Consider the following 13174-nt stretch of genomic DNA (forward strand, 5'->3'; position numbering starts at 1 on the left):
CTTGAGCGTAGGAGTTAGAAGTTGCTGTGAGTTGTGAGCCACAGCACTGAGGGTAACAAATTAAAACTGTCTCACAAAGAAATAAACAAACAAACAAACAAACAAACAACTTGAGTGCTCTGGGGTATTTCATAATGGTTCCCTTTCCCTTCCTCTTTCCTAAGCATGAGGGGATTTTTCTCTGCTATCTGCTGTGAGAACTTGGATAAGCCCCTGGAGGTAAAACTTGGAATGTGGTGGAGGTTCCCTGTGATTGAGTCCACTCTCCGACTTGTTCACACTAAACCTCCAGCAATTTATCAGTTACAGTTCAGGTGTTTTCCTTTTTTTTTTTTTTTAAAACCCCATAATGGCTTTCACAGTGGTTTCTGCTTGAGTCTCTGTTCCAGTATGATGTGACTCTAGTAAGCTATGACTTTCTGCTCCAGTGAGTCTGTTTGTTGCTCCAGTGTTGGGGGCACTTGTTTGCCCTGTGTCTTCACCTCTCACAGATCTAAAGGGAATTGTTGATTTTTTTTTTTTTTTAGTTCATTGAAGCTTTTGCTGTTGTCAGGATAGAATGGCAACTTCTAAGCTTCTTACATGTGGAACTGAAAACTAGAAGTCCTGTATATTTTTAACCACAATAAAAAAAAGATAAAGGTCAGTCATTTAAGTTTTCTCATGATCTGTGAATCAAGAATTTAGGCATGGCTCAGTTGGCCATTCTCATAAAATTACAGTTAGATGTTCACAGGTGATACAGTGATTTAAAGCCTTGACAGTGCTGGATGCCCAAGATTACTCACCCACGTGGCTGGCAGTTGATTCTGGCTCTTGGAAACTCAGCACAGACAACTGACTGGAGTCCCTACCCCATGGCCTCTACCAATGGCTTGAGATTCCTGAGTATAGTAGCCTCAGGTTAGTCAAATTTCTTAATTGATGTCTGTATGCTTTAAGACAAGTATTCCAACAAACAAGATGAGAACAACACTTTCTTTTCTCATCTAAGATAGAGCTTCATAAGTCACACAGCATTACTTGGCTACATTCTATCAGTTGCAAGTGAGTCACACGCCTGCCCAGATTCAAGAAGAGAAAGCATAGACCTCTACCTCCCTGTGGAAGAACTATCAAAAAATTCATGCATATATCTTAAAACTGCCATAATATCTAGCTTGGAACACAGCAATTCATGGTATCTCTGCTCCAAGTACAAGAAGAGACACTGGGCTGAGCAGAAGAAACTTCTCAGCTTGGGGACCTGGATATATCTCTCTTTAGTATGTGTATATCCAAAGGACTAGACCAGGGTTGGCAAATGTTCTCTTTAAAGGGCCAGATTGTAAATATTTTGGGCTTCTTACGCCGTATGGTCTCGTCACATCTGTTTAACTTTGTAGTTACAGTGCAAAAGCAGGTACAAACAATATATAAACAAATAATAATGGCTGTGTTTAAAAAGAAAAAAACAACCTTTATTTATAAAAACAAACCATGAGCCAGATTTTTTCCCCAGGTCATACTTTTCTTGGTCCCTAGAGTAGACCATGATTCTTTACTGAGCTCTAGATTAGCTGTGGAGGGAGGGAGGGCTTCACTAAATAGTAGATATGGAAAAATGATGGTGGTATTTGCTGGTTTGACCCAAGTTAACTCCAGAGCCTTACTCTACTGACTTCTGATGTAGGTTAACTGAGGGTCTGAAGCTAATCCCATACTACCCTATATTCATGGACAAGTCCTAGATACTGATGGATACTCAGTGATGGTTCAGTCTTGGCTGGTGGACAGAAAAATCAAGCCTATCAGGAGGTCCTTGAAAAATCTTTTGGAGTCATGATTAATGTAGAGAATGACACAGGTTCAATTTCAGGACTTTAGTCTCAGGGGAAAATTTTGTTAAGATTATGGCAGTTCCTCAGTCTCAGAAGATAGTCTGGTGGATTAAAAAATTATCAGAACAGTAACTTTCAGTATGGACCAAATGAGAAAGCAAGCATTAAGATTTAGGGCACAATAAAAGCTGATAGGAAGACGAGGGTACCTTATTATCAGGGGAAGTACATCAAAGGGATCAATGATCTCTGACTCAGGACATAATCAATCACCTACTCCCCTATTGCTAGTATCACAGCGAGGTCCTGCCCATTTTGGTTAGGAGTCTGTGTTAGTCTGAAGAAGAGAAGTGACATTTGACTTAATGTCATAGACCTTTGTCTGCTCAACCTGAACTCCCAAGTTATCAGCTATAGTTATATATATGGTCTCTAGGACTGTGTTTCAAGAAAAAGTATTCCCTCTTATTTATGGCTCTATCTTAAAGGCTAAACTGCAATTAAAACAACTAACATGTTACCCAATAGTACACACCATTATTTTGGCCTAGAGTTTTATTCTCATTCTCTTTCATGACTTCAAGAACATAGGCAGTGGGATTTCTGCCATGTTCTTCCTCCTATAGTCCTGTTTGCCCTTCTCCTCTATTCTTTGTTTTGTAGACATAGAGGGTTAACCATACCGGGGTTTGACCATAACTGTCACAATCCAACATTCAAACAGATCAACTGTTGATGCAATTGACACATATTTGGCCTTAAATACTTCTATTCTGAAGATAGGCAATGACTTCTAGAGTGAGGAAGAGAGACAAGATCCAAAGTTACATAGTGGTGACTTACATAAAAGATCTGCTTTCAGTTGACAGGAGGGACTTATATGCTGGAGTGTGGCTAAGATTAAACAAGTAGATAGATGTACATGGCACTATCTACTTGTTTAATCCCTTTGGGTCTCAGTTTCTTTGTCTTTAATCAAGGTGATTATACATAACACATAGGGTTTTCATGAAGATTATATTCAGTAATATTTGTAAAGTAATCAATCAGTGCAGGGCTCAGTATATTCATTCTCTCAATTAGTGGTAGCTGTGATACATAAGATTAAGGTTCACTATATATTCACTTCTTCCTCCTACCCCAATCTCCATTATGTACCTCCCTGATCCACTGATGTTGTGTTTTCCATATGACTTGCTTTGGTCAAAGGAATATATAAAAGTGGAAATGACAGAACAGGAATCCTGAGTCTAAACTTAAAGGGCATCTGATGTCACTGCTTGCTCCTCTGGCATGTTTTTGGCCATTATTATGAAAAGAGTATTTCTCAGGTAGCCACAGTTCTTCCTCCCAGGTAGCCTGGGCCCCAGAGTGGGAACAGAGCCACAAGGTACCTGACTTGAACAAGATCTGACATCTGGAGTGAAGCCCAGGAAAGTGCAAGCTGAAGACACAGGAGTGAGAAGTAATTGCCTGTTGTTGTACATCACTGATATTTTGTAGCTGTTTGTTATGCAGCAGCAGCTAACTGATACAGCCAAAAGAGAGAGAGAGAAAGAGAGATTAATTAAGCACACCATGAGCTCTCCATCCAGGCATGAAGGAGGCAAAGGATTAAGGTCCAGTAAAGCTAGATTATTGTAGTTTGCCAGAAACTAGCTGTGTGACCTTTGAAAATGTACTTTGTCTATCTGACTGTGATTTCTTCTAATGTGAGGAGATTTCACTTATTTTAGAGAGCCCAATAAAATGCCATTTTTAGCCATAGATTTTTCTGTGCCTACAGAATTACTATCCTATGAACACAGTAATATTTGTTCAGAAATGAGAAGGCTGAAAGGAGCTTCACAAATGAGATGAATAAATTGAACATGGCATTTTTCCTAAATGGTCTTTATGAAGAAGGATCATGATAGTTTGGAAGAATTAGATTTAGGGTCTATGAAGAAGGCAACTTTTAAAATTGAGAGAGGCTTTGGGGAACTTTCTTACAAAATTATCTCAAAGTGATCATGCAAGCCATATCACAGTATTGTTGTTTTTTAATTTCAGGTTTATATGAGGGTACATATGATGAGGTTACATTATTTGCATTTGTAAGGTACATAATGTTTTTCTAAAAAATAATTTACTTGTAACTAACATTACATGTACTTTTACATGTAAAAACAGGAGAACTGACATAAAAATCCATTTACTTAAAATCCAATTCCTTTTGAAACAGTCAAAGATCTGGTGACACAGATCCTCTATTAAAGCACAAAAACAACCATTTAAAGCTAAGGAAGAGCTTTTTCCTTTTGATAGTACTTAAGTTTTCTAATTTGCCTGACCTGCATCACCTGCCTTGCCAATAGGCCTTTGAATTCACAACTACTGGCTTTGACAACCCCCAGTAACTGTTCCTAATTTGATACAAAATGGTTCTTGAGTATGTGTAAATTATCATTAGTGGTTTTAAGATATTGTCATAAAAGGTAAACAGATTTCTTCCCATGGAACTCTCTAGTCTCCATCCCAGAGCAACTCAGAGATAGTTTGTTTTTTTTTTAATTGAGATAGAGTCTCACTTTGTCACTTTCAGTAGAGTGCTGTGGCATCATAGCTCACAGCAACCTCAAACTCTTGGACTCAAGGGATTCTCTTGCCTGAGCCTCTCAAGTAGCTGGAACTACAAGTGCTCACCACAATGCCTGGCTTTTTTTTTTTTTTTTTTGTATTAGCAGGTCTGGGCTAGTTTTGAACCCACCAGCCCCAGAGCATGTGGCCAGTGCCCTAACCACTTAGCTATGGGCGCTCAGCCTCAGGGATAGGTTTTTCTATGTGCATCACAGAGGATAAGTTAGTTTGAGGGTCTGCCCCTTTCAATGATTGGAAATAGGATGGTCAACTTCATATCCTGAACTAAGTTCATCATCTCAACTCCTAACTTGTTCCTTCTCTATTATTCCACATTTTGGTTCATGGTACCACCCATTCACTCAGGCTACAAAACTAAAAACCACTTCTGATTGTCTTCTTTCTTTTCTTCACCATAACCAAGGTCACATCTAAATTATCAGATTCTCTGAACTCTCCTCTGTGCTAATCCCTCTATGTTCTGTTCACACTACCACTGCATTAGCACAGATTTATTTATATCGGGGTTATTATAATAACTAACTGGTATGTCCTTATTTCCATGCATCCCTCTATACTCAAACTTTACATTGTGCCCAGAACATTTATAAAACATTCATCAATCTGTTTTTGTCACCTTCCTTTAAAAAACGTTTCATTAGTTAATTTGCCATTGTCCACCAAGTCCAACCCTGTAAAATGGTGCTCAAGGGACTTCAAAATCTAGTTCTGTTTTATCTCAACACTATTTTTTGCTATCTTTTGATGCATATCTTATGTCATTACCACTCTGACACAACCATTGAAACAACTCTTTGTGCGTATGACACATTGTTCTTTCTGATCTTCTTGCCTACAATGATCCATCTTCTATGACTTTCCAGGAAACTTTCATTCATATTTGATACTTGGTCTTTTCTTTAATACTTGATACGCTGTCTTTCCCGGTTCTCTTCAACCACAAGGCAGATTTAATTGTCTCACTCTCTCCTCCTGCTCCAATAGCTATTTGAAAACTTTATCTTTTGGAAGATTTATTCCAGTGGACCTAATTAGTTGTTTATCTATCTCTTCCTGCCACATTATTGATTTCTGGAAGGAAAGATCAGGTCTCATATAATAAATTGTAGCTCTACCATCCATCATAGTGCTGGGAAAAACTAGGGCAATAGTTTGGGGTTCTTAATAGAACCTTAGGGAACACTAATGCCCATTTCTTCCTGTCCCATTAAACAAGCCCCTGGCTGTCATCTATACATCCTACCCCTCTGTTGTTTTCCCTTTTCCTAAATCTTTAGCTTCCTTAGCTTTGTATTATGGTTCCTGACACCTAACTCAGGATTGCTCACTCCACTTTGGCTTCCCATTGGCATCATCTAGGGAGCTTTAATAGTCTTAATGCCCAGATTTCATGTGCAAACATATTGGTGCAACTGATCTGGGGACAGCCTAGGCATCGATATCATTCTAATATGCAGCCAAGTTTTGGACTTTCTGTTACAGGTCTTGAGTTGGTACTTTCTTCCATCTCCATGCAGCAAAGCTGCTGTCAAAATGTTCTCACTGTTTCAATAGCCCTGTGTTCTAAGTTGGTCATAGCAATGTTAATAAGCATCTCCCAATGCAAGGGGAATCAGGTGTGGGAGTTAAAAATAAAAAGGAAAAAAATAAAGTTAGTTGTTCATTATCCATTAATGAATCCTGCTATTTTTCTTGATTTATAAAATAAAACTTGCCCCCATAGGAATTTAAGCATCTCTTTATATTCTGTAGTTTTTCTCTCACTTACATATTTTGGTTCAGAGACCTGGAAGCCATGGTGCTGCTGTCCCTTTTGGCTTTTTGCTTGACAAAATTGTCATGTTTTACTGAAAACAGGCATCATTCACTCAGCATCAGAATCACACGCTAAGAGACTTTTCACCATCCAGTTTGTACGCCAGGGCAAATCTTGAAACTGGCTCTGTACCTGGAGAATGATCAGCATGATCCACGGGGCTTTCCAGCTCCAGTCCAGCTGGAAACTCCTTTCAGGACAAGCACTGTGAGTGTGTGCCATATGTCAGGGAGTGGGGGCAGTTGTGTTGACATGGAGGAAGAAGGATGAGTAGTAAGAAGGACTTTCTGGAGGAAAATAACTTTCCAAGCCTTGCTGGGAAATCTTCCCTAAGAAGCAGGTCATTTCTCCACACCTGGACTCAAGCCTTATTATAGAGAAGAAAGAGGTATTGAAATTCTCCTTGAATTTCATTCTTGGAGAATGAAATTGGAATTTTGACGCCTTCTTCAATAGTAGATAAAAAAACACTACCTCCCAAAATCAAGAGTTAGTGGAAGAGAGAACTGGCTTATGAATGTGGGCTGAGAAGACACATCTACAGCTTTGCCTTTAAAATTTCTTGAAATAATAGAGGAGCTGTGAAAAAGAATAAACCCATCATGGCACAAAAATCAAGGAAAGATGCCACCAGTAGACAAGGGAATCTGAGGCATTCCTAGTATACAGAAAGCAGATATGAACAGGTTTATGCAGAAACAAAATTGGAGGAAAAAGCTCATAACATATGGGAGAGTAGACTGCAGCCAAGGAGATGTAATTTAAGAAAACCATCAAACCTAGACTCAATAAAATGGAGGGAATCTTAGGTGTACACATTCTGAGGTACCTTCAACTCTTACTTACATGATACTTCAACCTCTCCTTGATCTCTGTTGTTAAAATTTAATCAGGATCCAGAATTTCTGAATTCCACATTAGTGGTCTACTTCTGTCACAGGTGGAAACAAAACGTGCATATGGTTTATTCCTATATAGATTGAGGTTTTCAGTTTCTAAGCTACACAGTCATCTGTAGAAATTTTTAAGCAATAGTACTTTTTCATAATTAGCATTGAGTACATTGGATACTTGCTTTTACTTTGTTGTGATACTTTACAAGTAGAATGTTCTTCAGTTCCACCCAGGTCAATAGAAAAGATGTAAAGTTTCCATCCTTTCTTTAGGGCTGAATGGTTTTCCAAGGTATACATACACCAGAGTTTATTCATCCATTTGTGAGTTGATGGGCATTTGGGTTGATTCCACATCTTAGTGAATGTGAATTGAGCTGTAATAAACATTCTAGTGTAGCAGTTCTCAACCGGTGGGTCGCAACCCCTTTGTAACAATGAAAACACATCCTGTATATCAGATATTTACATTATGATTGATAACAGTAGCAAAGTTACAGTTATTCAGTAGCAACGAAAATAATTTTATGGTTGGGGGGTCACCACAACATGAGGAACTGTATTAAAGGGTCACGGCATTAGGAGGCATTAGGAAGGTTGAGACCCACTGTTCGTCCTTATGGTAAAATGATTTTTTTTTTCCTTCTGTATAGCTATCTGGTGATGGGATTGTGGGATCAAATGGAAGGTCTACTTTTAGCTCTTTGAGGATTCTCCATACTTCTTTCCAAAAGAGCTTTATTAGTTTGCAGTCTCACTAATAATATGTAAATGTTCACTTCTGTCCACATCCACACCAGCAGCTGCAGCTTTGGGACTTTGTGATGTGGGCTATCCTTACTGGGATTAGGTGATATCTCAAGGTGGTTTTGATTTGCATTTCTCTAATGATTAGGGATGATGAGCATTTTTTCATGTGTTTGTTGACCATTTATCTGTCTTTTGGGGGAAAGGAGTAGATGAATATCCACACATCCACACAAGGAAAAAACACAATTAAATTCAAGTGATTGGAGAATAGGAGAAGAAGGAGAAAGAGGGTAAAAGAGAGGGTTTGGTGAGCTCCCACTCAACTGGTACAATGCTGGGTATACAGCACACCTCCTGGGGGAAGGGCTAAACTACAACTTGAAGTTTACCTAACAAACACAAACAATATAACCTAATTGCTGGTACCCATATATTAATCTGAAATAAAAATAATAATAAACTATAGGTGCCCAGACGCCACTCAAAACCTCTTGAATCAGCCTCTTTGAAATTTCAAATATCTACAGTTTCAAAAATTCCTGAAGAAGATTCTGATGCACTTAGAGTTAATAAGTAAATTATTTTTAATTTTTAATGCAACCATTATAAGGCATTTTCTCCAGACTCCAATTTAGATTGGGGGTGAGTTGGTACTTAATGTGTCTTTCAGACAATGCCCTTTCAGAGATGTACTTACTGTGTGTTTCAGATAGAAAAATGGAGAAATGGAAATTATTTAATAGATAGCATAAGAAAATTTTCAGGAGTTGAATAAAGACAAACGGGTCTATATCTAGACACTTTGCAGTGAATTCTGAGCATATGAGTTATAAAGAGGATATTCCGAACATTTCAAAAGCCATCAGCTTATCTCAAGTGTAGCTGAAGTTGTGTACTTCAGATGAGAAGATAGTGCGGAAGCTTCATGTTGATTACTTGGGGCTCTTTATGCCTCTGTTCCCTTTCTTCTATAAAGTGGGAAATACTAGTTTGTAGAATCAAATGAGCTGATATATAGAAAATTATTTGAATAGTAACTGGCACATAATAAGTACTCATTAAATGCTTAATTTTATTATTATTTGCAGTGTGTGCTTTTCAAGGTTGTTCAGTGCTCTTTTTATGCAACCCATAGAAGACTTCAGTGACTCCAGGAAGAGGAGCCCTGGTGACAACATTATTATTATTATTATGATTTATATTTTTTGAGACAGAGTCTCATTCTATCACCCTGGTAGAGTGCCGTGGTTTAATGTCTCACGGCAATCTCAAACTCTTGGCTCAAGGGATCCTCTTGTTTCAGCTTCCCAAGTAGGTGGGACTAAAGGCACCACCTACACCCGGCTACTTTTTGTATTTTTAGTGGAGATGGGATGACGTTATTATTTTTGTCAGTACTATTGTAGTGATGCTTTCAGAAGTGCATTAGACACAGTGGGAAGGTGTTCTCCATGGAAGCACGGCCATTTTGAGGATTTTAAAGATGCTTCAGGAATGCTCACAAAGACAGCATAACGTACTCTAAATATAACAAACTACAGGGCGTTCCAAAAGTCCCCATACCTAAGAAAAGTTGCATAACAACAGATATCTTGGAATGTGTTCACCATGAGTAGGAGAGAAGATTTCGTGTGTGTGTGTGTGTGTGTGTGTGTGTGTGTGTAGAGACAGCCAACACATAGAGAACATTTTGTAAACATTTTGTAGAATTTCGTAATGAATATTTTGTAAATAACGGTACACTTAGCTACAATTTCCCATTTTCCCTAGCATGGGACACCTGGTATTTTTTAGCTGTTAGAACTGACCATAACAATAGGAATGCGAAGGCTGAGAACAAGAAGGTGACTTCTCAAGGTACCCGGTTGGCACCTAAGGAAACATCTGAGACCCCGGAGAAGCCTGGCTCAGGTCCACAGTACAAGCCAGAGACCTTCGTCTGTGGCACAGAGTCTATAGCCAGATTGAAGCAGCACTGTGGGAGTTTGGGAACAATCCCAGAAACTTGGCAGCATGAGCAAACTCAATGACCTTCTTGAAACGGATGGTTCACACTATCTCTTCATCCTCCTCTGTTCAGTCTTGCTTCTCTCTTTCATGCGCAGAGCTAAAAAGGACAGCTTGAAATTTTGTCATATCGATACAAGATCCCCAGTCTTGCATTTTTTATGGTCCTCAATGCAATTGGAAAAAAATGTACGAACACTACTGTGTGTAGAGAATAATGAAGGTCATAGGAGAAACAGGACTGAAAAATTCTTTAGTTATCCATGTTTTGAAAACATTATCAAAAGAGTCAGTTTTGGTGAAACTAGGGATTCTAGTCCAGGGTCAGAGCAGTGTTTGTCTTCTCTCAGTGTCCCAGCACTAAAATGAGAGATTTTAGAATACACCAGAACCAGAGGAGGTGGAGAAGCCATTCAGCTGTGCTGATATGCAAACTGTAAGGTGAAGGCATTAGTTAGTAGGTAATATTCAGTGAGACATTCACAGGCGAGGAGATGAGAGTGAATGCAAACAGTTGAGAATCATACTAGGCTCTAAACTCCCTGAGATCAAGACATGTATATTTTTTACCATTGTATTCCCAGTGTCTGGAAAATACGCAGACATTTCTATAATGACAATCATAGTTATCAAATAGCTTTAAAAAGACAAAGGTTAGAAGAGAAATATTATCTGCTGTTCGTGACTTTTTATGTCCTTGATGGGGCTTATTCAGTGGCTGAATTGACTGTGGTTTATGTGCTCCGAGGGGAGCACAAACATTCTGTTAAAAACATTTCCTACTGGTTTCCTACAAGGGATGCAAAGATAAAAAAGACAAGGCCTTTTCCCTTGAGAAGCTCAAAGCTTCACAAAGTAAACGGCACTCTAATTTCCAGTTAATATGTAGGAGCTCTCCAGGTAAGGAGAGAGAGAAAGTATTCTAAGAAGATGGATTGTTATGTGCTAGCACCTAGCACCCTTCATCTTTAAGGCTTACCACATTATGTTGGGATGGGTGAATAATAATGAAAGGATTTTAAATGAATTTAGGTTTTATAACAATCACTCTGGGTACATACGTGGAGAATGGAGTGAAGGAATAGACAGCAGAGGCAAAGACACTAATTATGGAACCATTTATTGCCCAAGTACAAAATGCTGAGACCCAGAACGAATATCCAGACTGGGCAGTGGGTAGAAAATAAGGCGAACATGACAGGAATTGAGGAGTTGAGATCAAGAAGATTTGGTGAGATATTGAGGATTCCTGAAAAGTTTTTAACTTTGGAAATTAGATGGATTGATGATGCTGTTTGTCCAAGATTAGATCACAAAAGGGAAATTATTAAGATAATGAGTTCATTGTAAAAATGATAGTGTTAAAATACAAATAGATTTGTCCTGTGCCAGTTGGAAGTGTAAATCTGGAGCCCAGTGGCGAGTTGGGGACACTGACTTCCTTGAGATTCTGCAAAATTCATGTCTGTGTTAGCAAAAGAAGCGTAACCACTAGACCAAAGCCCAAGTGCTCATTGCCCTTGGCCAAGAACATCCAGCCTATTGTTTCTTTCTAACTCTTCACCAAGAGGCAGTGCCCAACAGTGCCCACTACTCAATGGTCAATCTCCCCAAGCTTGTCATCTGTCCTTCCTCTCTTCTCAGTAATTCCTCAGTGGCTCTATTATTACTTCTTCCCGAGTTACTGAACTAAAAGGGAAATCCAAGGTCACACAAAACGCCTAATTGCTAATTGTGATGAGAAGATTTTTTATCATTTTCTTAGTGACTTTGCTGCAACATTTAAAACAAACTACTCCTTTTTTCTTGAAAATAACTTCATGGTTTTATCAATTAATGGTTTTCTGACATTTTTTGCTCCTAAATCTGGAGGTAAAGAATATCTACAGAATAGTACAAAGTTGACTGACGGAATTTAACCCAAGATATATCTCCCATACATAATGAAGGATAACATTTTAATAGCCTTTCTCCTCCCCAAATCTGCCTCTGTGAAGTAGATTCAAAATCATGTCTAAACAATTCTCTCTTCCTTAACTTTTCTTTTTTAGAGTTGCTCCCATTTTAAAGGCAACTCTACCAATCATAATTATCAAAGGAACTGTTATTTTGTATGCAGTTTGAAACAAGATAACATAGTCCCTTTTCTACATACCACCTGTTCACAGTTAGTTGTCCCAGTTGTGGGCATGGTATAGAGAAATCTTAGCTAGCCTTGTGAAGCAAATTAAGACCAAATATGCCTTGCTGAAGAGCAGGGAATGGGCTCTTTACTATATCATAAATTTAATGTAGAGATTAGAAAAATTGACTACTTGTAGTAGGGTGGGGATATTAGGAAGAAGCCAGGAAAGATAAACAGTATTTATTTTATCGCTTAAAAAAAAAAAAAAAAAGCCTTATTATAGTGCCAAGCATGGATGGATGAAGGAGATTGTATATTTCATTGTAAATCACATTTCATTGCTATAAAAATTTGAGTTAGGAGCAACATTTTTGGAAGATCTTGTCTTGCAATGTGGTTATAACAAAGAGTGGCCAATAGGTCAAGATCAAACTTTGGATAGGTGTTCAAAGGGCATAACTGATGAAATCTCCTTCTTGGATTATTAGGAAAAGAAGCTGTTAACAAGGGAATTGTTAACAAGGAAATTGATAGATAGCTTATAGATTATTTTAAGGGGTTGTATCTTGAGAAGAATTCCAAGCTTGGCAAATGATGACCTGGGCTTGCCTTATTGCCAAGGCAGTCCCTGGTCCCAAATATCTAATAGAGAGTGCGCTGTGTAGTTGATCAAGTTTCCTTCCTCACAGGGGTGGTCCTGACAATCACTAGACAGTGGAGATGTTTTCTTCAGGAAGACATTAGGGTAGAAAATTTCAGAACAAGAAGCTTATTTTCCTACCAGGAGATTTGGGGGCCCTATTGCTTATCTGTTACAAACTATCCTGTCTGTTGTAACAGACCAATGGTTTCCAGCGGGTGGTAATTTTGCTCCCAGGGGATATTTGGCACTGTTTGGAGACATTTTTGATGGTTATAGCTGGTGAGAATTTGCTACTGGCATCTAAACAAGATCCCCAACAACATAGGATAACCTTGTGAAAATATTATCTAAGGGCAAAAATACTGCATTACAAATAATAAAAAACAAATGTCCCTGACACATGAAGGTCGGTTACAAGTCAATGATAAAATGTGAACTTCTTTTTTTTTTTTTTTTTTTTTTTTTGAGCCTCAAGCTATC

The sequence above is a fragment of the Otolemur garnettii genome, unplaced genomic scaffold (assembly GCF_000181295.1).
Source record: "Otolemur garnettii isolate 467f Iridium unplaced genomic scaffold, OtoGar3 scaffold00096, whole genome shotgun sequence".
Classification (NCBI taxonomy): domain Eukaryota; kingdom Metazoa; phylum Chordata; class Mammalia; order Primates; family Galagidae; genus Otolemur; species Otolemur garnettii.